Source organism: Lichenostomus cassidix, chromosome 11 (assembly GCF_008360975.1).
Source record: "Lichenostomus cassidix isolate B80296 chromosome 11, HeHo_3.0, whole genome shotgun sequence".
Taxonomy (NCBI): domain Eukaryota; kingdom Metazoa; phylum Chordata; class Aves; order Passeriformes; family Meliphagidae; genus Lichenostomus; species Lichenostomus cassidix.
This window is the reverse complement of record NC_139492.1, coordinates 15,437,724-15,463,268: the sequence shown is the minus strand read 5'-3', so window position 1 is coordinate 15,463,268 and position 25,545 is coordinate 15,437,724. Positions and strand designations below refer to the sequence as shown.

Sequence of the window (25,545 nt, the reverse complement as noted above, 5' to 3'; positions counted from 1 at the left end):
TCCAGCATGGGCTCCACAACAAAAGCTCCCCTTGCACTGCCTGCTGTGGCTGTCCAGTCATCCCATGCTTGCCATGAATGAACACCTGTTCCAGGGATCTGTGTTTTTACATCCTGGTGGGTTTTGTCAGAGGCTGAGGAAGCCAGGAGACACTGTGTGGTTACAGGTTACCCCAAAAGAAATTCACACATTGGCCTAATGTGGATCTGGACATGAGAAAAGGGTGGAGGATCACTGAGCAGCTCATGGGTTGGACATGTGCATGCTGTGCCCTGTGTGGCTCAGGGATATCCACCCTCTGGGGCTGGTGCAGAAGCTCTGTCTGTTTTGTCTGTGTGTCTGTCTGGTTCCATGGCCCTGATTCCTGTCCCCTGGTTAGAGGAGGTGACACATCTGGGAGTGGCACCATCAGCCTGTGGGTTGTTGGCACCTGGTGCAGCTTTGAGCTGATGGTACTTTAAGTTGTACCTGGTCAGACTAATGCAGATGTACTTCCATCACCCATGGGTGGAGCTGTGGCTGGGATTTGCTCTGCTGCTGCTCTAGGTATTGTCTTGTCATTTTGAAAACGTTAAGAAATGTTGTGCAAGCCTTGAACTTAGTGAAGATAAAGGTTTAGCCAGCTACTGCAGAGCCTGTAAGGACAAGTGGGAGTAGCCCTTGCAATATTTGCTTTGAATAGCTGTGGGATTTGCCTTTTTTGTTTTTACAACCTCCAAGAGCAAAGGCTATTTGAAAGCAGCTCTGGGGTGTGTGCAAATGGTCTGCAAGAGGTAGAGGAGTCAGAAATACGGTTCACAACATCTTGCTCCTCCATGTTAGCTGGGAGAGACAGGCCTGCAAAAATGGGATTGCCCATCCAGGGATGTGCAGGGATTGCTCAGGGCTGCACTCCCATCTGCACCTCAGCTCTGTGCCCTGGCTGACAGAATGTGGCTGCATGTACTGGACATGCTGTAAACACACAGATGCTCTCTCTCTACTGGAGTTTGGTAATAGTTTGGTGCTGGAAAAGTTTACCAGTACAGAGCTCCAGCTTTTCTTGTCAAACAGTGGAGGTATCTGAGCTGCTGCATGGTGTGATGGCAATAAAACCTTGGCTTTGGGGATTTCCTCCACTTGGGCAAATGAGGAGAAATGTGGACCAGGTTTAACTCAACTCTGAGATCTTTGTACTGCTTGGGCCTGTTTCTGTCTGCTAAATCTGTCATTTAAATTGCTTGCAGAGGTGTTTGTAGCAATGAGCCATAGTCCATGATTCAGGTCACTGTTTTGCTCTCCTTTTGCCCTCCCAATCCCTTGCTGCTGCTGCCCTTCCCCTTTTCCTTTGGTGTCCTTCACCATCACCATTTCTTTAGTAAACCTCAAAGCAGCTTGAGACAAAGCTGACACACAAGAACTAAAGATCCTCACCTTGCCTAGTCTGCCTTCTGAAAATGAAAATAGTGTACAGGAAAAGCAATCCTCCCCCAGGGCAATTTCTACAGACTTCTCCCCTGAAATATATCTTTCAGTAGTTACCTGGTTTCTGTGCAAGGACATAAGTAGAGCACCTGAGTTTGGGAATCAAACCTGGATTTCTGGAAAAGTGTGCAGATCAAGTAAATGGCTTTATAAATGGAATAAGTCATGCAGTCGCTACCTGCTGACCAGTAATAAAGTTGAGATTAATGCGAAGTGTGAATATTTTCTATTCCTTACTTTTTTGTCCTTTATTTCTGAAAAGCTGTGTCCAATAATGAAAGTTTCAGATATACCATAAATTGCATTCCTTCACTTCTGAGTCTGTGGTTGATTAACCTTAATACATATCTATATTAATTTTTCTGAATTAATTTCTGCTTAATCTTTAGAAGGAAATAAATAAATGGTGTTTGCCTAGGTAACGTTAGGTCTGTACTCTTCAAAATAAGGTTATATTACTTTTCATGGAATAAAAATTGACTATGCTTTGCTCTTGCCAATATGAAGTTATTTAAACTGTTGAATAATTGATAAAATATTTTTAAATGTACATTTAACCATTTTAAGTAGATCCATTACTAATATTTTTGTATGATAATTCTGAATTTCATGTATGTTATACAACATGAATTTTTGAGGTCTGTCTGTAACTGAACGAATATATTCTGCTGTTGAACTACTTGCACTGAGATGTAAGGCCTGAGATGTGGTGTTCATGTGAACAGCGTAAAAAATGTACCTTTGTATTAGCCAGGTTAGAAACTGCCGTTTTGGAAACTCAGACCTCTTGTGCTTTTGAAGAAAAATGTGTTTTTAAAGTTTATGTTAAGTTTTTCTTTCTCACAAAAAAGCTATATATATAAGTATATATGATATATATCATTACATAACCAAAAGATTATAATTATTTGTGTAATTTTAGTTTGTTTTGAAATAACAGATTTGTGAGTCTTAAACTAACACAACATTCACCACTTTTAATTTGTGTTTGAGAACAGAGTATTTTCATAGCCAGCTTTGCAAATCTCTCATATTGTCAGTTGTTAATGCTCTAAATGTTTTTTATTTCTCCATTTATTTTATTATTTTTACTGTGAGAAAATTTTTGCTGACATAAAATAAATTTAAAATCATAAATTTTTGAGGCAAAATTCTGGCTATGTTCAAGAATACATGTGTCTGTATTGAATAGTTGCATAGGTGTTGATAGGCAGCCTGAAGTGCATACAAAATTGTTCTTAAATTATTGTTTTTAAAGGCTGGTCACAAGTGGGGAAAACTTGATAGGGAGGACATTGGCTTTCTCCCAGGTATTTTGCCTGAACATGGAAATCCATTATTTGATATTTATTTCGTTAAGGTAATCTGACTTGTTTTCTAAGCACTTCTCCTTGGAAAAAGGCAGCTCCTTTCAGCTCCTGGCTGTTGGTCTGGAGCAAGGGAACGTCAGGCTAAAGGAGTGGAAGAGGCTAAGAATGTCACCTGTGCTTGCTGTATTTCTCAAAATTTCTTGTTGTAAAAATTATTCTATGAGAAAAGAAAGGGTTTGTGTGGATTTTCCTCTTTTATGGTTAGGACAAGCCTTTGCTGGATGTCACTCACTGGCAGTGAGATTAGGACCTTAAAATACTCTTAATGGGCACAGCAGGTGCTTGTTGTTCTCTTTCCATGAAATTTGTATGAGAGGGGGAAGTTCCAGCATAAACACTGCATCAGCTGATGGAATATGTTGGGGAATCCAAGAGCTACAACTGTGACCAACAGAACAAATAAGGGATTTGGAGAGTCACCCAGCTCTAGAAAAATTGAGTGTTTACCATCACAGGAAATAGACTTTCATAGTTATTTTTCATGGCCAACGCTACTTCTTGAGAGTCATCATATTTTATGGAAACTTTTATTAGCATTTCCCAATGACCTTACCCCCATTGTGTTTTTATCAGTCCCAGGAGCCATAACCTTTTTAAAATATTTTTTATCATTATAAACACAATAAAGTAAGCTGTCCTGTACATAGATTTGTAGATCTCATTAGAGATACTTTTAAAAAAGGTACTCCATCTCTTGGGAAGATAATGACAAGTAGTAATCTTGGGATGCAAAGTTTTCAGGCAGGAACAGTTTGTTGAAATAGATTGTTTATTCTTTCCAGAATTGTTTTGGAGTGGATGTACTTTTTAATTGCACTTTTTCACAGCATTATGACTTGAGTGGGGGAAAGACAAGGGCAGCTGAAAACAAATGCTGTGGCAATATCAGATAATATTCCAGGTGAAAAAATAGCCAAGTATTTGCTTAAGATTTCGAGTGTTATCAAAGTCAAACAAGAAAAATGGCAGTTTTAAAACTCATTAAAGTTAACATTTGTCTGTATTGTAAATGAGGTATATTCCCTAGGGTAGTTAACAGCTTTGGTGGCACAAGATGGGGATAATTTTTCAGATGTACTGTTTCCAGTGGGCCAGTGTCCTAAGGCTTTGCTTTAAATGGCCTTTTTATGCAGCAGGATAATGGGCAGTTTGTGCATTGCTAAATCAGCCCTATTTTGTTAGGAATGTTACAGTCAGGGCACTTACAATTTGTCAGAGGAAATGCAGAACATCTCTACAGGAGTCTGTTTAAGAGGACATCATTTCTCGATAAGCTCTTGCTTAGGTCAACATGCAGCACTGCTCTTACACTATTCCCCTGTTGCTTCTGCCACACGGGAATGCTCTGATTTATTAGGATTGCACAAGTCACGTCCTCCGCCTGACTGAAGCCACAATGTGGAAATTTTTTCTTCCCTCCCCCTTTTCAAAAGGAAATGTGGAAGGTTACTTTTAAGGCCTCCTGAAGTATTTCTGAGGGGACTGTTTTGATGAAAGGAAATACCCGTATGCTGGACGGGATATTCGTGGCACAGCTGCATGTTATAAATGCATCAGGACTATCATCCCTCTGGAAAGTGGGCTGGCTGAGAGGGTTGACTCTGTGACTATTATTAAACAACTCTAAAATGCTTGTGATGATGTACAAAGGCAGAACAAGAAGATGATGATCTTAGTGGATGTGATACAAAAACATCCAGTGACTGATGGTACTAGAGTTTTTTAACCAGAGCGTACAAAAAACCCCAAACATCAACAAAAAAATCTAGAAGTCAAAGTGAGTTGCAGTGCTTGGTACTTCAAGTGTATGTCCTGTCAACTTTTTAATTACATTTAAAATTGTGGAGACACTTCTCCTATAATACTGGCTTAATGAACGGTGATTCCTTAGGCAAATCTGCTTTAAAAACTGTGTGCAATCCAGTGTTGTGTTAATTTCCCGTTTGATAAAGGTGCTAATACTCTGTCATTCAGGCTCCTATTACTAAGAAATTTTTGGTTTGTTTTAGCATTGTGATATTTTAAACCCAATGCAGCCAAGGACATTTTTAATGAAAAGAAAAAAAGCGATGAAAAGCCTTAGTAATTTTGTGTTTGATGCCAATTGTAATATGAGAAGTGCAGAAAATATTTTGAAGGGGTCAAAGCTATTCATCTTTATTGTTTTTCTTTTTTTTTCTCCTGTAACACAGAATTTAACTGTCTGCAGGCATTTAAGCCCAGAATATTCTACCTTCTCTGCAAAGAGATAAAAACATTAGTTTCTCTTAAAAGACAACTTGGGTGGCTGTGAATAACCTTCCCTGGAACTGAAGTAACTTCATTATTCTGATTCACAGGGACTCATTCCTTATGGTTTCTTTTCCCCACTTTTCGATCTGCTGTTTAGCACCCTTACTTCACCTGTGCGTTTCTCTTTGTAGGTCTTCTGAGAGGCTCGAGGTAACAAGATGATTTTTTTTTTTTTTTTTTTTAAATGTGTGGGTAGAAGTTTGTGTAGGGTTCCTGGATTTGCATGAGCCACACACAAAGATCTTTCCTTCTTTGCCAGTCTTTCTGGTTGACCCTTCAAGGTCTGGAATGATCCAATGAAGCAGGGAAAGCAGTCCTGGAGTTGGTAGCAAGGCAAAATAAAGAAGACATGACGGAAATCCCTTCATGTGACTTGTGTCTGCAAAGAAACACTTCTGCAAGTGATGGCAGTGCTGAACCTGAGAATCACAGAGGACATTAGTTAACCCCAGCAGGGCAGGCAGGGTGTGAGCAATCAGTGTGGGCAGAGGGCAGGCTGGGCAGGGGATGCTGGACCATGGGCTGAGCTCTCAGTGGTATTTCCAAGCCAGGACTGTGTGCAGTGATTAACAGCAGAAGTGCCTTCTGCTGGCACTGCAGAGTGGTGTGGCTGCACTTCACTTTGATATATAGGCAGCTAAATCAGTGTGATTAGACTGTGCAAATTAAATTGATGTAACATCATATAAGCATTGCCTGGAGAAGAAAGAATTTGATTTTCAGAAATGCTGGATACTTGCAAAGTTCAGCTGCCTAAGGATTGCTTTGAAAAAAATGGAATCTTCGGTGTGGAGCCTTTGTTTAGCCAATGACAAAGAACTGATTTTTAAGGTAAAGGACAAGGGAAAAAAGAAAGAATTTTTATAAAATTATGAGAAGTAGAGACAAAAAAAATCAAAATAATATTTAGACTCAGGCAAATTGTAGGAAATAGAATAAAAACACATCATGGTAGCTAATACCTGGAGTAAAATTTACTTTATTGAAGTAGTTGTAGCATTTTTGTGAAAACTTTAAATGAACATGTAGGAAATTTATATTATTTTAGGAAACTTGTCACTCTAAAGTCACTACTCATCATTCAGCCATTTTCAGTTTACTGTCAGATACAAAATTACTCTGATAGTCACCATTAATTTTCTAGAGTATTGCAAAGAGCACTATTTGCACTCCTTACTAAGAGCCTTAAAGGAAAGAAAGTACAAGTACTTACTTTCCCCCAGAAATCTAATCTCCAGGCTGCAGTTAGGGAACTAACATTTTTATATACCATCAACTTCTGTAAAATCATTGTTTCCATTAAAAGTATCTGGGTTTTTTTCTTTTTTTTGCCTGTGCTTTTGGTATGGAAATGTTTCAATTTCAGATTACTCTTAGGTCATCAAGGTAAAGGATAAAGAGACTTAACTGGTTTAAAATTAATTAATGAATTGTTAACTCTGAAACCTAATGATGATATTAAACTGATGCTATCCTTTTTATGTCATATCATGTCCTTTCTGCAGAATCATCCAGGTACTTGAGTATCTGTTCTTTAATAATGCATCTCAGCTTCCAGGAGTTGTGAAAGACAAATGTCTTCCTTGTCTTCAGAAATTCAGTAAGACTAAACCTTTTATTGAAAGCTTTTTGGGAGACGCCTTTTTACATGGCCCTAGTAGATGACCTTCCTTTTCAGGACAATATAAACTGAAAATAACACAGATTTCAGCAAACAATAGAAGAATTTAGTTCCTATTTTATGCTTTTTTCATCTTTTAGGATGGTGTTTAATGAAGTTTGGCAATCTTTCAGATTTACTATGCCTTCCTTACTGAATAATTAGTAGCCCATAAAGAATCTTTTCTATGCCCAAAAGTCATTAAATACATGCAAAGGAGCAGCAGAAGTGCCTTTACTGAGAGGTGACATGAGCACTACCTGCTCTAAACACAGGTTGGAATCTGGGCTGTTGGAAGAGTCTGGTCAGTGATACGAAGCAGCTTTAGGTCACTGAGCTCAGCTGTGGAGCATCCACAAAATGTGCTCCAAGTTCAAACTTGGTGCATTGGAGTAAATGTAGAAAGGGACTTTAGAAGACACCTTAGATACACACAGAAAGAAATTACAAGTGTCACTGCCCAAATTATTTAACTTCAAAGAAACAACCTATCTGTACGGCTCAGGAACCCCTCCAAACATACACAGAGTGTTTAAGTATTCTGCCTTAGTGAAAATAGTCACAAAAGGAATGAATGTGTGAAAACAGTTTTAACTCTGTTGCAACAGCACTGGAGGAAAAGCTAAAGAAAGAAATGGGCAAGCAGAAAGTGTCGGATCACTCGTGATTTTGTTGTACGTTCCTCCACGAGTGGCGTAAACTTTTTTTAAATTTTGGTTTTGGTTGCATATGGTATAAAGTATCCTCTTGAGCTTGTGAGGATCGTTAGAATCAGGCACTGATGAGAGTCATTCCCTTGCTGTGCTCATGCCTGACCTTGTATTCTCTGCATTGCTGGTAGGCAGTTCTGAGAGCTGCCAGTAGTGTCGACAACTTCACTGAGCTGGACGGGGGGGAAGAAATACAGCACAGAGCTGTTCTGCTGCCTTTTTCCTCCTGACACACCCCATATGCTGAGATGGTGGGTGGCAGTAGGAGAGCTGGCACGTTAGCAGCAGTGTGTTCCCCGTGCCAGGGGAGTAATCTGTTGGCTGGTTAAATCTCATTTCTGATTCATCTCCACTTCCTGAGTAGCGCTAAGAGGCGAGATCCTCACAGAAAACCCAGCTCTTGGAGTGTGTGATAGTGCAGTCTAGAGGAGACTCTGAAGCTTGTGCCTTGAAACTCTGCTTTGAATACTGATTTTAATATATTTAGAATAACCCCCAAACTCTAGACTTTCTAGAACTGGAGTGCATTAGCAATTTTTATGGAAATAATAGAGCTGTTTGCCCTTGTTAGGTTTTTAGATACACACATGCACGGGAAAATTCACCACACCAGAAGATTCGAGTAGGCAAATCAAAGCAGAAACAAAAAAACTTATTTTCTCTGTTAATAACATTGCTTGTTAAACAGAAGTTGGCATAGAATCCCGGTGTGAAATTGCCAAGAAAAGATTGTTAATTTGGCATAAGCTTTAAGTAGTTTCATTCAGTATCACATGAAAATGAGTAGAATTATATGTGTGTTTGTACTGTGCACTGCTAGTGAAAAGGAGGATTTGCAACACAAGGAAAATAGGTGTGCACCATCAGGGGGAGTTGATGTTCGTTTGACAACCCCAGGACTTGGCAAACAAGTGCAGCAAACTTGGAGGCAAGCAGCAGAGAAAACATCCTGCAATGTTTTGCTGGAAGAAGCAAAATAGAGCAGAATCAATCATCTTTTCAATGAGAGTTTGAGGTGACTTGGGCCCTGCTCTCAGCTCTGCAGAGGGCTTGCACACCTTTCTCTACTACGTACAGAAGGCTTTCCTTCCAGCAGGGTTGGTACAGGGCTCCTCTTTTATAATTGAGCCCTCCATCTGCTGGGGCTGATTTACCCTCTGTTGAGTTACAGAGCTGCTGGTGAGGGAGTGGTCCTTGTTTCCTTGGGGCAATCCTGTCTGTTCCTCATCCCTCAAACTGCTCTTGTCAGCTTTAACAGCCCAACAGAGCTGCACTGGGGAAAGGGGGGGGAAACACCCTTCAACAGCAGAGTTATTAATTGACTTTTTGTCAAGATGCTGTAAGTATCTAGGGGTGTTTGTTTGTTTTATCCAGATATCTAAATTTGCCTTTCTTTGTGTCTGTCTGTGAATGAAACAGAGCCCCACTGGGAATAGTGTAGAGTTTCTGCCCAGTTCAGCTTGATTGTGTAAAAGGCTGGTTCTTTACCTACCTTTTATATGAGGGGTCAAGCCAGAGTAATACCAGAAAACACGGAATAAAATCCTGATTCTGCTGAAATCAGTTTGATTTTTCACTGTTGGATTTGTTTGGAGTAGGATTTTTAACTGCAGTTAGCTGGAGGTAGGACGTTTTTCACAGTGTATTCCCGGTACTGAAATGTCTTTCTTCACACCTGGAATAAGACTACTGATAGCACAAGAGTTTGCAGCAGCATTTGAGGGATGGCAAAAATAAAAGCCATCCAAATAAAGCTAAAATGATACTGGTAAAAGGACTGCCTTACTCATATCCAGTATTGTTCCTGATGTGACAGGTCACCTTCAGTCTGCAGAGCAGTGAAGCAGTTCTCAAGGGCACCTCCTCACTTTGGGGGATGTCTGTTCCTCCTGCAGGTCCTTGCTGTTGGAAGTTTCCACTCTCCTGCATTCTTGCCCCCCTGCCTCCTGTGTGTGCTGCTGGAGGAGGTTTTGGCTGCTTGGCCGTGGGTTGGGCATCCACTGCAGGCTGTGCTTGGAATGAGCTGTCTGCTTCCTCCTCAGCCTCTCTGATGCTGTGCAGCCTCCTCACCACCTCCTGCAGCTCAGCCACCTGCAGCAGGCCCTTCCCCAGGCTCACCTTCTGCACACAAAGGTCCAGGCTCTTCCTGCAGCCTTTCCCTTCGTTGGTAATGGAGTGGAGCAGCTGCAGAACAAATTTTTGTTTTGTCGCATGTGGGATGACTGGTGGTGGAGAAGCAGAGAGCAGAATTGGAAATGATAGCCTCCTAAACCACTCCAAAAGGATTTATTAAACAATGTCAGTCAGAGCCAGGAAGTGGAGTTGTAAGAGCTGTGGTTTTGTATAAGAGGAAAATTCTGTTGGTGTAAGAGTTGTTGCCTTTTTTTTAAGTGTTTGAAAAGTGAGGATACTGAAGTCTTGCTTTGGGTAAAGAGAAATCAACAGTCTGTACCAAAAGGGTTCTGAAGATACAAAGAAGTACTAAGTATTTTTGATTAATATTTAAATAACTTGTGAGGGGGGAAGCAATACACCAAGGCAGAAGGTATCTGAACCTAATTTTGTGCACTGATGGTTAGGAATGCTTTTGGTACCTTCCTGCAGAGTGGCATATGTAGCATCCAGGCTAGAAACCCTAAGTGAGATAATAGAATTGTTTGGGAGAGACTTGTGCTTGCCTTCCTGCCCCTCAGTGGATGTGTGTGGCTTTGGCTGAGATTCCCTATCTGCTTTATTTTGTTCATTACCTTGCTGTGTGCTGCACAGTGAGAGCAGGGAGTTATCAGGAGTAGGACTGAAGGGGAAGATGAAGATAGCCTTCTTGTCCCACGAGAAGTGGGAGGCGACGCAGCAGAGACAGCAAGACTGATTCAGGGAGATAACGCTGGAGTTTACAGCATGGGGGACAAGAGAGCTCCTGAGAGGTGAAAGAACTGACAAAATTTCACAGCAGGCACTAGTGGGAGATGAGAATCCAAGGGAAACATCATGCCATGGGAGAAACAAGCTTTCATTGATCACAACATGCCAGGATGTCTCCATGAGAGAACACTGTCTGGGAAACCATTAACTGTGGTGAGAGGGAATACGATAGCTGACAACTTTCTGTTTTGTTTTAAGAGGTACACATTAAAAATACATCTAACATGTGGGACACAAAGAATCTAAATAATGTTATTAAACTTCTGGTAGATGTGAATCTCGAGGGATGTTTACATATGCTTTTGAAGAAAGCTTGAAAAACACTAGATTTTGCATTTCTAGGCTTAATTCATAATTTTATTTTGTTCTGTTTAAAGAAATCTATGCAGAATTAAGTTGCTCAAAATAAGCCCAAAACAGAGGACTGAGTTTTATAAACATTTTACATATTTGTGTTTAATTTGTTGAAAATAGGATAAAATCTGCTCGCATTTGGCATCCCAAATACAAATATTAGGAACCCAATCCCCTGATGCAGTGTAATTTTTAACAGTACAATTTAAAAGTCTTCCAAAAGATATTGTGAATGCTTTTATTTTACAATGAGGAATTCTTTTTTAGCATAGAAAAATAATATACATGTTTGTCTTTGTATCTTATGGACTGAACTGCTGTGTGTTGGTTTCTGTGCACATCTGCATTCACTGCGGAGAAAAAGAAAACAGAGTTCCACCAACAGCATTTGATTCGGAAATATATTTATTTAGCTGGCTCAAAAAATTAGGTTAGGAGATCACAGTGCATAAGAGGGTCTTTTACCTCTAAAATATAAACCTTCTATCTCCCAGTGCAGGAGTGTTAAGTGCAGAGCTTTTAAGTTGAGAAAATATGCAGTTCATGTGAAAGGTTTGATAGCACTATATACCCACCAAAAGCTTAAATGTGCCTGACTGGTTTTATGGAGGACAGTAAATTAGTCTTTCCTTTACCTCTGACAGGTGAGCAGCACTTCTTGCATGACCAGTGGCTCTCACCACTCGTCACTACCACACAGGTGAGGCTTTCCCTTTCAAAATGATGACTGGTAAGAAAAACAAGATGTCTTTGCTGGTTATAAATTTAACTCTTCTATGATTAGCCTGGGCCAATTAGGACACCCCTGGGGTTCAGACTATGGCTCAAGTACAAGCTTGAAAGCCTGATTAGCTGAGGTCTCTTGATACTTGTTCTTGGTAGTAAATGCTGGCACATATAGTATTGATTTTCATTTAGATATCTTAATGTTTCCAGACAATCCGAGCAGATGTGGGCTGAACTCAGATCTACGAGAGTGCTGGGCTGCAATCTGCAAGCATTTTTCTTGCCATTTTGTTTCATTTTTCCTAAACTTAACTGATTTGGAATCAGGAGATATAAATGAAAAATGCAGAGTTTGCCTATCAATCATGGCATGTACAAACATTGCTACTGCCCTTTTCTAACATCCTATTACCACTGGGTAGTTGGCTAGTCAAACAGGAATAAAAATTACACTGCAAACATCATAAGTTAGGCTTGATTTGTTGAGCAAGAAGCCTGACAATTCTGTAAGAGTTATATACCTCAGCCTCGCTGAAAATCAGCCTTGTTATGGCTCTGGTACGTCTATAAAGATTGTTCATTTCATATAAAACAGCTACCTGCACTGAAAGGCCTGAAAGGAAGAATGATGCTGGTTATAAATATAGAGGAAAATCTATTTGTCTGCCCCTTCGTGCTGTTAGCGAGTCACACGACGCAGCCTGGCCGCGGCTCCTCGGCAGCAGGGGGAGTTTGCCATGGCCACCTTTGCTTTCATCTCCTGGCCTGGGCTGAAGCACATCATCTCTCTTTGTCATATGAGATAAAGCAATGAAGTGTGACCAGTGCCACTGCATTGCACTCTGCCCACCAGGAGCACGTTAATGATAATGAAAAACTATACTGCGCCGCATTTAAACTAAATGTGAGCGTAAGGCTGTCTGTCGGCGGAGTGGTGGAACAGTTAATGTCATAAAAGATAAATAGAAATTATTAGAATTGGCTTGGAAGGGATTTTTTATAGAGCAGGGTTGTATTCCTTTAAAGTTATACATTATCAGACTGTTAAATCTAATTTCAGACTACTGGGCAATTAAAATGATTAACATTATTTACTCATATAGTTCGATTCATTAAGGTTTTAAACACCCTTTACACACTATTTATGTTGAAAATAGAGAAATAATGTGTTAAAATGTCTTGGATCGTTAATCATTCAAATTTGCTGTATAACTGCTTTCTCAAAACCTTCGCACCACCGTGAATATTGACAAAGCTCAGAGGCATTTTGAAATCAAAATTCCACCCACCTCTGATATGTCCAACAGACCTTTGGTAGTTTCCAGGCCTGTTGTGTTTGCAAGAAAAATCAGGCAGAATAATCCTAAGGTTGTCTTAAAAGTTATTCTCCCCAGGGGCTTGTCCAAGTCTTGGCTGTGTTCCCCCAGGCTCGTGTTCCCTCTTGGATATGTGAGGGGAGCAGCATGGATGCTGCACTGAAGCTGATAGGAACTCCATGGATAAAGCCTTGTGTACTGAAATGGAAATATACTCTTGAGTCTGGCACTTAGTTTTCAAGTGTGTCAGATGGAATTTCGTATTATCTACTGACAAACCAGTTTATTAGATGGATATAAGAAGAGATCTTCAGGCTAGTAAATGCTGCCATTAGTCAGAGGTGAAACACCCACTTCCCTTCTGTGTTGGCATTTATAACAACCTCTGAAATACTGTGGGAAAAGTCATGAAAGTCAGTATAGAGTATGTGACAAGACAATTACAAACTGCATATTGATGCTGGTCTTTTGACAAGATTTTCTACAGGTTTTTTTAGTGGTTTGAAACACTAGGGTTTGCTTATTCCCTTGTTTGTTTTTATTCCTGCATCTACCAAAAATACCTTTGTGAAAGAAATGCTGTGACTTGCAGGAGGCAGCTGGATTTAATCTAGACTGGGGTCCCATGTTTTGGGAAGGCAGATTATTGTCCCTGGAAGCCCTGGTAGAACTTGTGGCCCAGTGGCTCAGTGCAGCAGGCAGGGATCTCAGGCAGGGGTGGAGGTTCTGAGGGGCACACAGGGCTGCAGGAAGCACTGAGTCACTCAATGTCCTGTTCCCCAGAGGCCAGATCTGCTGAACAAGTGTGGCCATTACTCTTTTGTGGCACCATTAGGAAGAGGTAATTATAATTGGCCTCTTTGAAATCACCCAGGGGCTCGGCTGATGTGTCAGAAATGTGGATGGTATTAAACACCACGACACAGCCATATTTTCCCAGCTGGCAGTGTGACCCCAGCACCAAGGCTATATTTAGTATCTAGGGTCTTCCTCTCTGAGAATATTCAGGAGTATTCAGATGATTCCTAGATGCTATTTCAGGAGCCATGTGCTCTGAGCTGGGCACTGCGGAAATGGCTTCCTAATTTAGGTGTTCTGGATTAGGCCCAGTTATCTTAACAGATTTACTAAGGAGCTCTGCTTTCTAATTTATTCACTTCCCAGGATGCCCAGATGCAGTTAGAGACGAGTGCAGCAATGCCAGCATCATTAGTGAAAGGGGCACTGACAACAAAGGGGTGCCCAGCCAAGTGGCTCAGCCTCCAGTAAGGCTTGGAGAGGAGATGGTCAGTGAGCTGTCAGGGAAAAGCTGTGCTTCCACAGCACTGTCCTGGAAGTGACCCTTTTTTACCTCTTGGATTGGCCACTTTCTCCCTTCATTCCATTACTCTGTGTAAAGCTGCCTGACACAGCGAGTGTCTCATTGTGCAGCCTCAAACCACTCTGTTCTCCAGACCCTGTCCTGTATCTGCTGCAGTTCTAGCTCTAGAAAATAAAGGCAACTGTCAGCCTGTATCAGTGAGGATGTTTCTAATGTTATTCATCATTCATTTCAAGAGCAACATGAGCAAAGCCTTTCCCTTGAGAGACTGACAGCTGTTATCATCTCAGCAATACTGGAAGCTTTTGCTGACTTCAGGGAACAGAAATCCCAGAGTTACTCCTGAATTTCATGTCAGTGTGTGGTGGTCTAAGCCAGCCCACCAAAATGGCATACAGAGGCACTGTACCATTGCAGAATAAGGCTGATAATCAGCAGCTGCTTGTGTGAATATTAAGAACATACTTCTTTCAGGCAATTAATTTGTTAAAGTTTTTCCTACCCCAAATCCAGATGGAGGGAGAAAAGGTGGAGAAATAGTCCCTTTAACTTGGGCTGAGATGTCTACCTGTGTTCTTGGTGCTCTCTGCTATGTCCTGTGTGTCTGTTTTACTCAGAAACCTGGGACTTTGGCATATTTGGGATCTCTGGCATCACCATAGAAGTCATGCCTTCTGCCTTCTCTTCCTAGACTTGTAAATTTGGATGGTAGAAGGTGGGGGGAGGAAGGGAATCCAGAGGACTGAAAAGTCTCTATCCAAAGTAGTAAATTCTCCTGTTGCACTGGGTTTGTACACCAGAAATTTATCCATCATTTTGATGTGTGACAGAGTTGTGGCCTTCAAGTTAACCTGGCTGTGTTTGGTCACAAAGTATTAGGATTGATGCTGGTGCCCTCAGTACCTTTGCCCAAGCCAAGCTCTCCTGGGGCTTGTTGGACTTGTTTCCCCACGGGGCTGCAGGGGAGTTCTGCCTAAATAATCAGTCAGAAGGATAGACTGAGCTGAAAATATAACCTCACAATACCACAAACCCTCACAGATACTAGGGAAATACAGAATAAAAAATTTAGTCTGGGTCTCTGCCTTTTCTATTTTGCTAACAATTAGAATTATATAACACGGGAATGACTTTTACTGTTGGTATATCTGGGAAATTATTTTTCCTTTGAGTTTTTTAGACTTCTTCTACCTCCCATTGATTTTGATTATTTACTGTTTGACAAGGGGAACACAGGCAGCCCATGCTGTGCGAAAGATCAGAGGTGCCTTCATTCCTCAAGGCTATTGCCTTCTTTAATTCTTCAGTGTAGGATCAGCGAACTGATTGCATTTTCTTCTGTTTGACACTTTATATTTCACATTTCTTCATCAGACTATGGTAACGTGCTCTCTTTCAGTGCGAGCTGCTCTGAGAATAGAACCTTTTTGTCTTGGCCATTATTATAACCCTTTGGTGACTTGTAACAGCGACTTTCAGCCACTGTCCTGATTCATTGTCTTTCAGTTAAACTGGATGGAGTTGAGTATCTTGTTAATCCACTTTTTGTGCTTTTCTTTTATTGGTGTTATATGCATTTCATATTTAATCATTGCATGATGTGGCTCGAGGGCAGTTGTTGTTTGATTTTATTTTTTTTTCCTGAACCAGGATAGTCTTACAGGCCTAAGGGGAGATTTTTGAGCTCCAAACACTGCATGCCAAATCTGGTAGTAAAAAGCGCAGTTCAAATATTTGCAAATAGAAACAAATAAATGTACACTCTATTTGGGCATGTAGTTCTGTGTGTGCATTTTTGAAAAACAGCTCCTTGGACAGACATGTTTTACAATGGTGGGAAAGAAGCCAAAGGGATATGAGTGTTTTGAGTCTTGCTACTTTGAGTGATCCACTTTCTGGTAGAAAATAGTTAATGTATGTGACTGAAGTAGAAAAAACAGGAGTTAGTTCTGTCAAACCTGGCTTTAGGTTATGGTTCCAAATTTTTTGATCAAATAGGCTTCTCTCTCCTTTTCTGTATGGTAAGATATGCAATGAAGTACATATTTCCAGTGACTAATGCTTGTGCTGTGAGTCCCTGTAAATGAAAACTTGGGTGATGTTAGATCAAAGCCTACAGTAATTTCATAATTTCTTTAAGAAGAAGTGCTTGTTTTCGGCTCTAGTTGGCATCAGTCTAAATGAATCAGTAAAATGGGATGATCTCAGCTCATATAAATAATAGCAGTCCTCTCCTGTTAGAAATTTCTTTTTTTCTGGAAAAGCCAGTTGTCCCACATTAATGCATTTCTAATCAAAACCACTAAGCCCCATATGGTATTTTTTAACACATTTGAGAACCCTGGTTAAGACAGAGCTCTAAATGTACTAGAAACCAAAGTTCATTGTTTTTCAACACTCAAGAGAATGTGCAGAAAGTAGACCCTTGTATTTCTGTCTTATCCTGCTTATTAGTTTTGCAGTTCTTGGTCTCATTCTTTATCTTATTCCTCTTTCTCTGCTTTTATTTTTTGTGTGTGAAATGACCTTCATGTAACCACATAATGAGGTTCATCCTCTCTCTCCCTCTTAAACATAATGAACATCAGAAAAGCTCTCTGAGACGTGAACAAAAACCAAGAGGGAAACATCCCAGAATACCAGGGGATGGTGAGAAAGGAAGTCCACAATACTTCAAACCAGTAAAATATTGGAGCTTAAAACAGAGCTTGCCTGTAGAAATGCTGCTTGAAAAGATTTTGCCCGCATTTTTGTGAAAAAATATTTAAGAAGATACTTTGGGATTAAAATATATTTGTGTTTGTGTTTATTCTTCAAATGGCATGTATTTCCTCTGAGTCACCATTAATTGCCCAAATTTCATATTATGTCATGTAAGGTAGAAAATAAGCATAAATTACTAGAGTCAGTATTGTATATTATGTAAAATTTCTTATGCTGTGGTGGCCCTTGAAGCTATATGTGCATCCAAAACCCCCTACATTTTAGGTTTAATTCTGAATTTTTACTAGTTTAAAGCAGATCTTTTACCACCAATTAAAAGTGTTACCGTGGTGTTTCTAACCTTCCTTTTATTGATCTTGTACTTCCTCTTCTTCCTAACATGTCTCACTAGTTTTAGTTTGATTTCTCTGATCCATCCCTGCATTCTGAGCAATCTCTCTGCTTGGTAACACATTCCCCCGTCACCTTCTGTGTGTGTCCTTTCCATATGAGCAGAAGTTCCCTGTTCATGTCTGGTGGCCTTCAGACAGGCTTGCTCAAATTCCTGCATGTTGGAATAGGCTGTTTCCAGCTTGGAGGAGGTTTTGTGCCACAAAAAAAAAATCCAAGAAAGAAAAGGGGAAAAAAAAATTAGTGTCTAATTCTGGCCTGGCAATTGCAAGGTAAGCACATACATTTCTATGTGTACACTAGGAAAAAACACTGCCCTTAATGGCAAATTTGGCAGCAGAAGAAGGAATGACAGAGAATGGGGAGTGGTAATGAAAGGGTTTAATTTCAGCATGCACAACTCAGAGCTTGAGGAAAAGTGAGATAAAATTCTGCCTTGACAACCTATAGTTCAACTATCCTTCCCAGCAGAAACAGGCCTTGTGCAGAGTGATCACCCTGCTGACAAACAGGTCTGTGTCACTTCATTACACAGAACATCTTTTGCTTCAGAGTCTTTACATTCATTTTTAATAAGTAGAATGTAAAGAAAAATTAATTACTGGCCACTACACGGTGCCTTTTGATGGAACCATCATTTTATGGGGAGGATAGAGCTTACCATCTGCCTGGGTGTGCATGAGTTTTAAACTGGCTAAAACATGCAGGGTGGAAAAAGCCCTTATCAGAAGCACACTTAGAAAGAAGTAACTATCTGAAATTATTGTTCAGCACACCTGGAGTCTCTTTCAAGCCATGTGAGGCCACTTCCCGCAGTGTCAGCACCAAATGGTTATTCCAGGAGGATAAGAGCAGCTAGAAATTCAGTTAGCAGAAGGAAAACCAGGCATGCCAACGTGCTTCCTCCAGTTAACTTAAATTGCCCCTGTGACCCTGCAGCGCTTTGCACTGATGTTCTGCTGTAACATTACTTGAATGACATTTTGTCATTTGCTGAATGTTAACCTGCAGAAATGCCATCTTTGCTCCTTTACTTTGAGACAGGATGACATGAGCTGCAGCCCCCAGTTGTTGGGGGTAATTTTATGCTCCTTTCCTGACAGACAGGATTCCAATAGCACCATATGTCAAAAACTCCAACCCATTCCAGTCATGTACCCACACCGTCCAGCTGTCACAGCTATAATTATTGAAACTAAAGCCCAGAGAAGTTTCTAGGTTTGGAAATGCTCTAGTCTCCTCAGATCTTTACTACTGATGTTATAGCTGATTAGGACCCTGCCAGCCTTCTGTTGGTCTCTTGAAAACTGCTGTAATTCCCATTCATCATGGAAGCTAACCAGCTGCTCCAGAGCCATCCCCTCCAATGTGTCGCTTGATGTTGTACTTTGCTGTTGTCCTGACCTTGATACTTGGGATGTTCAAACCAAGGCTCCTTATTTTGTTGAAGCTGCTCCAAAAGGAGCCAGTTAACTAGATCCTGCCCAGAAAAATGGCAGTGTTTGTTGCTGGTTCCTGGTGCTGCTCTAAAGAATAATCCTAACCAATGTTCTTTTCTTGGCCATCCCTGGCCATGGCAGTGAGAGGCACAGACCCCCTGAAATGCTCTCCTGTCGGGCTGACATTGAGCTTTTGGCAGGAACATCTGTCTTGTCTCCTAGCACAGACGAGAGGGACTCCTGTAATCAGGGGTTTGAGCCTTTACAGCCACTTCTAACCAAATGTAAGGGAGTTTAACATCTTTTGATTCTACTTGAAACTTTGGTCTGAGTAGAGAGTTCAGCTGTTTGCTTTTTCTATTAAAATCTTAAAGCTGAAAGCTTTATGATCTTGAGGTGTTTATAAGTTTTAGGCTTTTATGACAGCCTTTGCATTCATATCTCTTGCGGTGCAGATACATGTAGTACATAAAGCACCTTTTTAGATTGCATTTTCACACTATAATCTTTATTTATTTTTACTTTTTTTTTTGCCTCCAGGAACCAGCCCCCCTTGCACCTATTGCAGTAACTTCACTGACAGTGTTAGTTACACTTTCCTGGTTTGGTCATTCACTTAAAGACATTTTTTATCCCAAATATATGAAGGCTTCTACATTTAAATAAGAAACACGTAAATTAGCTGGATTATTCTGATCAAATAGCAATTTGTAATCTAGTGCCTAGATTCCAATATACTGCTCTCAACCTGGATTTTATAAACTCTTTCGAGATGCTAGGTAAGAAAATGCCAATACCTTTAAAGAAGAAATGTTTTATGGATGAAGGGAGATTTTTAAAATGTGAAAAGCAGGACTGAGTTGGAATTCCTCAGCTGGAACAACTGACTAATTTGATGAGGAGAATGAGAGAGAAATTTGCTAAACATATTCTTTAGCAACTGTCTCCTAATAATGAAGAAGCTATTCCAACAGAAACCCTCACACACACATAAAAAAGGGAATTTGATATTGCTGCTGAGAAAGCCCAGGATGACTTTGACTATTGGAAGAAGATCAAGTGTGTTGTCATGCAGATCACTGGCTCCCTTTTACAGGCAGCAAGGACGGTGCAGATTTAAAAGACAGACTAGATTTTTCAGAACACACATAAGAAATTATCCCAAATGGAAAATAATCTGTGTCTAATTTATGGTTGATTCATAGCTTTTATGTTTTATTTTAATGGCCAGATTAGGAAATAATGAAGAGATTTGATCTGGTGGACCCCAAGGTCCTTGCTGTTCCCCAAATCTCCAGGTGCATGGTCTTCTTTTTTTTTTCTCATTAACCATCTCTGTGTGGAAGCCTGAAGTCAACAACTTCTGGACAGCTGATTACACCTGAGACCAATTTTGGGAGTCTTGGTAGTCACCTTACACTGAGCTGAATAACAGCTGAAATGGGACTGTTAAATAGGAGACTGAAGGAGAATAAAAAGGGAGTCATCAGCCAAAGAGCTCAATACAACAGGATAACCAAAGACACAGAAAAGGAAGTAAACAGAGATGCAGAAAAAAGGAAAAAAAAAAAACTCGAGAAGCAATCAGTGTAAAAGCAGCAGAGGGATGTGTAAGCTGAAGGACACATTGAGCTGGGTGTGCCAGCAGTGACAGACAAGCCTCAGAAAATGGCTTAGGACAGCCAGCAGAGAATAAAGGATGGAGAGAACACAATGAAGTGCTCTGCATTGTGGGGTAAAAAACAAATGGGACAGGTTTTTAGAGATTTCCTACTAAAACTGGAGGAGAGAATGCATGTTGGCATTCTGAGACATACTCAAAACCTCAGTAAGAAACTGCAAAGAAAAAGGTGAAAGCTGAGGCTCAATATTCATTCATAGACTCACAGAGTGAATATTGAGTAGAACACAATTTGTTCAGAACAAGACTTACAAAAATCATCCAGGACTGAATGAGTAGGAGAAGGTAAAAAGAATATAGATATCTTTCAGAAAATAATAAGAAAGAAATACTTGCAGAACATATGAGGAAGACCCAACAGATACTTTTATGTGGCATTTGTAATAAGATGGAAATCAGTGTAGCTACAATATAGCTGAATCTATTAATATCTGTCTCGAAAATAGGTGTAGAAAGTTATCTCACAGAAATGGCATGTTTTGGAAATTCAGGGCCACCAAAGGCCTTGATTAAACTAATAGAAAATGTGTACAATTTTAGAAAAAGCCAACAGGAGGAATTTCCATAATCACAGGAGTGGGATGAGCCAGGTTGCTGTTACTGCTGCTGTTCTGTTTAGTATTGGTTTTGAATTAAAACATGAAGGGAAAGGGTGGGCTGAAGAATCATATTTTATGAGAAAACAGTGAAAACACAACTTCTCAGAGGATATCCATCTTATGGCTTCATTAAAAAACCATCAGAGGTTCCTTGGAGAAGCTAAGACCAATAAGCAGAAACTCAAGACTGAGGTTCAGCATGCAGAGATAAGGAATGAAGTCTGAGACAACTTAAAAGGGACTGTGAAAAGAGAGTTTGAGGAATTTCAGCTATCTGTTCTCTTGCTTTTGCCTCTTGTTTGATAATAGTGTTATTTCTTTTTAGCAAACAGAGTCTCTTGCTTCAGGAAAACTATCTTCAACATAAACTTGTTAAAAGGGAATGTGTGGGCAGTAGCACCCTGGAAAGCTGAACATGGAGCTTCAGCCTAATGGATCTAAGTATTAAGCAATCTGGAGAGACTGACTTAGTGGAGAGTGCTCTGATGGCTAAGGTACTGCAACTGATTTATATCAGTTTTGAATGCAGTTGTATGTGTTTGAATGTCCTCAGTGATAAGGATATCAACCCCTTTTCCCTGCTTTTAAATCTAACAAATAGTTGGGCAATTTCCTACACCCCTTGGTCCACCTAAATTACAGTCAAGTGCCCATTTCCCCCCTGCTATGTGTGATCTGGAAGATTGTGGGGGTTTGATGTTTTGATTTAGATGAAAGTTGGAGATGTTTCCAAAAATCACTTTGCTCGATTGCATGTGACTTTCTTATCCTGCTGCAGTGTTGTAGCTGGAGATCACATAGAAGGTGCTTAATTCTCTGTTGTACCATGGTGGTGCCAAAACAAACACAGCATTAGTGACTTGCAGCAGAAGAGCTGCAAAAAAAAGTTTAGATGGGGAGTTCACTGGCCTGGTAAATACTGTGTTGAGTTGGATATGGAACCTGTATTGAATGCAAGAGGAAAAAGGAAAGGGTTTTTTATGATTTGTTTTACCTGTGCTAACTGAGGCAAAGGGAGCATCCAGCTCTCCTAGGAAGCAGTGGAATTATGCCATGATTTTTTAAAAGTTATGTTTAATACTTATAAAAACCTGATATATGAAAATTTACAATTTTCACTTTTAGACTGTTGTGTTGACATGTAAAGAAAACCTTGTTCTTATGAGATACTTTGAGAATTATTCAAAGACAGCAGTACTTTCAAAAACTTACAATTTAAAAAGAATGTAGCAGCAATCATGTAGGTGCAGTGATGGACTGATACCCATCTGCTTGGTTAGGAAGAGTTGCTACTTTAGACTAATTTTGTAATTACCTTTAGGTTGATACAATTCCAGGTTTTTATTTTTAAAAATAGTAGGATGTAATGGGAGGAAAAAACCAAAACAATAAAGAAGAACTAAGGAAATAATAGATCCTCAGAAGATATTACTTCTTTTCTTGTTTTTTTGTTTTTAACTGACAGCATGGTACAGAATTCTGCTAGGCAGAGGAATGCCAAACTGATTTTTATAATCATTGCTATTATTACTGTTTATTACAATAATATACTTTAAATTTACAGTTTTGAGCCATCACTGCTCTAGAAGACTATATGTGTAGCTATACATACCTAATTATTTGTGGAAGGTATTAGTATTGTAAACACAGCTTATCTTTGTTATGAGAGTGGCATTAATAACAGAATTTCATAAATGCCAACATACAGTACGATAATTTCAAGACCCTCTGAAAATATGGTGCATTGTAGCTGAAGATGTTCACAAATGCATGTTGTGTGTGGGGATGGGGAGGGGGAGGAGGGCTGTTTTGTGCTTAGAATGCTTTCTGATGCATAAATATTAGCATTAAATAATTTTGAATACCTTGTTTTCTAAAAAGATTAGTAGCTCTTCTCTGCGTGATAAATTGTGCAAGAGTTATTGTTCACACCAGTCTTTGTGCTGTATTATCCTGTGTAGCTTTAAATAACCCAGCCCAAATTACGCTCAGCAAGCTGTTGGGAAAGCTTGGAGGATTCTCAGAGCTGAAGGGCCAATTTGTGCCCTGACTTACATCCTGTGCAAGTGCACTGACTTCGTGCTGCCTCTAAAGGGGATGAGGAAGGAAAGAATTTAATCTGTAGCTTTTGTTGTATTTTTTTTTAGCTTCGTTCTAGGTTGATTTTTTTTCCCCTATTTTTTTATTTACGTGTGATTTCATCCTCCTGCAGAGGAAAGTTGTGCTTGTGTGTTGCTGGTTTGTAGAGAGCAGCATTTCACCCTCTCTTGCTTGGCATATCAAATGTTACATGAAAACTCTTATTAAAAAAAAAATAATAAAGGGAGAGCTACATGCTTGTTTACCAAAACTCCGGTTTATATTGGATCACATTTGGAATCCCAAGCTTTGCAATTGAAAATATTACACAATAATGTACACCCTTTATGTAAAATATATTTTTTATCTCATTATGGCTGTGAACTAGTTTCTTTAAATAGGTAAGTCTTCAATTGGGAAGTGTGTGCCAGGTTTGGGGTTTTTTGGTGCATCTGGATTGTATCTTCTCAGTGACCTTTTAGCTCTGTCAGAGATACTCTACATGTGAGGTTATAGGCATTGGGGAGACAGGCAGTGTAAATTTGGTTTGACTCACCAAAGATCCATCAAGCTGTTGTGATATGAAGTGTTAGTGTATTCTCTTGCCTGATGTTATATTTCTCCCTCTCTTCTAATGGTCTAGGAATGACTTCTTGTGCTAGGAAACAGGGAAAGTGAAGTAAGGGTTTTTTGGAAATACCAGAGTTATCTCATTTAGGTGTTTTCATCTGATTTTGCTCCCTGATGACTGTTGCAGCAAGAAAACCTCAAATTCTGGGTATTGTGAAGTGATTGGCAGCAAGTAAGACAAGCAGAGACATTCAGACATAGATCTAGTATTAATTCAAGCTGTGCAAATAATTAAACACACCAAGTGAAAGAGGTGAACTGAGCAGTTTCCACTGAGTTTAAGGACAAGGTGAAGAATTCCACTTTTCTTAATGACCTTAGGAATAAAAAGTATTTTGTAAGGCCATCCATCTTACGGTAATTAGAACTAAGTCTGTTTAATCAGGAGAGTGTAAGGCCAGATGCTGCATTTGCCTGCTTTGCTGTCCCAGCCCATCCCTGGTGTGTGTTCAGTGGTCAGTGAATCCCACTGAAATGGGTGAGTCTGGGTTAGCTCATGGTGCTTCATCCTGAGTGGATTTTGTGGACAGATCCTCCTGAATTGCTCTTTTATCAGCCTGCTGTCTGTATTCCAAATGCTCAAAGTTCACCTCACCATTGATTAACACAAGGAAAACAGGAATAATTTCAGTGGAGAAGAAAAAAAAAGCCCAACACAATGTGTAATTGCTGTCTAGTTCACAGATCCTCCCACTGTTATTTCCAGGTGAGGAGGATGCTCACCCTGTTCAATTGCTGAGCTAGAAAAAAGCTGTTTTCTGACTGGAGAGTAGCAGAGAGTGAGGAGGAGAAGTTGTGCTTCAGTTCAGTGCTTACCACAGTTTGTTTTCACAACAGTTTCATTTGGCAGTACTTGAATTGGAGGAGCAGGTTTGGAGTGACAAGAAACAGAAAATAAATGCAATTTTTTTTGGTGATTAATGGCTTCAGAAATAACTGGCTTAGAATAAGTTGCTGGCTCTAACCCTTCAGGGAGGGTTACTGTGTGAGCTGAGTTTGGCTCTTCTGCCATTTTGTGTTTTCTGGGCAGTCAGTCACAAGTTTGATTATCAGAGATTTTGGCAAAATTACACCAATTTGAGAAGTTCACTGAATTTGCAAAAACAGTGAGTAAAATTGCTGGTAAATATCACATTTTAATGAGAAAAATTAATGTGGGTTACATGTAGCTGTGGTTAACCTCTGCAGCACACCTAAGATACACATTCTGTCACTAATTGATTGAAAGAAATCATAATCTCCACCTGAAATTTGATTCCAACTATAACGTACAAAAATGCTTCCCAAAGGACAGTAACCTTAGTTTGTCAGATCATAGAAAAGCAGTTGGAGAAAACAAGAGCCTTGTTCTTCCAGGTTGGGATCTCTTATCTGGACTGTAATACCATTTCCATTGCACTGTACAGAAAGGGAAAAATCTGTCTTCATATCATTTATCTCCATCAAAACCATGAAGTTTGTCTCCTAGGATTATTCTTTAAGTGGCCTTAAGAAATTTTTGCATAACCTTGGTACATCTTCTACCCAAACTCATCACCTTCAGTCAGACTGTTTTTACTTTCTGAAGAAGTCAGGGAAGCAGGTGTCAGTAAGAATTCCCATTGACACTTTATTTAGGTATCTAAGTTTAAGCCTTGTGGAGGAAAGCCATCATGAAAAGAAGGAAGGATGAAAATTTCAGTTTAACTCAGCATTAATAAGTGCCTTGCTTTTCTGTTTCCTTATAGAAAGTTTTGGAAACTTACTCCTGTGCAAGCATAATTTTTGAAAGTTTCTTTAAGGAAGCTATTAGCTCTGCTGGCATATGGAGAATTTATAATTTCTGCAAGTGTTATATAGGAGAGACCCTCTCATGTAAGCATATGATG

At 39.9% G+C, this 25,545-nt stretch overlaps 1 long non-coding RNA gene across 8 annotated transcripts in view; it reads left to right on the top strand.

Moving 5' to 3' along the window:
* LOC146432372 (uncharacterized) overlaps positions 1-25,545 on the top strand; it is a 255,293-nt gene that overhangs the window by 168,628 nt on the left and 61,120 nt on the right. For 6 of the 8 annotated variants that reach the window (XR_014854572.1, XR_014854570.1, XR_014854568.1 and 3 more), the window contains one exon: positions 11,417-11,472. The exons of the other annotated variants lie outside the window; for them this stretch is intronic. This is a non-coding gene — a long non-coding RNA (uncharacterized LOC146432372). The remainder of the gene's footprint in view (positions 1-11,416; positions 11,473-25,545) is intronic. 8 annotated transcript variants of the gene reach the window in all.